At 58.2% G+C, this 680-nt stretch overlaps 1 protein-coding gene across 1 annotated transcript in view; it reads right to left on the minus strand.

The window, feature by feature from the left end:
- The window catches only part of EGFL7 (EGF-like-domain, multiple 7), an 8,027-nt gene that overhangs the window by 5,911 nt on the left and 1,436 nt on the right, over positions 1 to 680 (minus strand). The window lies entirely within an intron of this gene.

The following is a 680-nucleotide window of genomic DNA, read 5'->3' on the forward strand; positions in this document are numbered from 1 at the left end:
CCCGGCTCTGCGGCACCGCGGCACAGACCCTGCGGCTGCGGAGAGGAGAGCAGGGCAGACACCGGGCACAAACCCAACCTGCCGCTTCCCCCTGCGGGGCAGAGGGGCTGCACTGATTTACACCAGCCCAGGACACGGCCCACCAGCCCCTCTCTGTAAAGAGCTATGTAACGGCAGCAGCTGATTGCCCGAGTGACCCGGGAGGTTACTTCAAGCTGTGTCGGGGCAGTAACACAAAGCTCCAGCGCTTCCTCCCCAACACCTCCTCGTACACTCACCCCAGCACAGCCCCTCCACCCTGGGAGAGCCGTCAGGGCCCGGGTCTAGGGGAGAGGTACTCAGAGCAGTTCTCCTTCTATCCATTGCCTCCCTTCCCCTAAAATCTTTCACTTTTTGGGTGGATCTTTCCTTTTGCGCTCCTGAAACAGACACTGTGAAATTAATGATTTCACAGGAAGGGTCAGACTCACCGCAAAAGTAGAGGCCAGAAGGAACCACCCTCCAGTCTTCCTGAGACGACTGTGATCCAGCAAAAAAAAACCTTTCCCAAGGAAAACAGCCGAAGTGGATGTACTGGGGGTGTGTGGCAAGGTTTTGGTAGCAGGGTCGCTGCAGGGGTGGCTTCTGTGAAAGCTGCTGGAAGCTTCCCCGAAGTCCGACAGAGCCAATGCCAGCCCGCG

This window comes from Eurypyga helias, unplaced genomic scaffold (genome assembly GCF_000690775.1).
Source record: "Eurypyga helias isolate BGI_N326 unplaced genomic scaffold, ASM69077v1 scaffold33032, whole genome shotgun sequence".
Taxonomy (NCBI): domain Eukaryota; kingdom Metazoa; phylum Chordata; class Aves; order Eurypygiformes; family Eurypygidae; genus Eurypyga; species Eurypyga helias.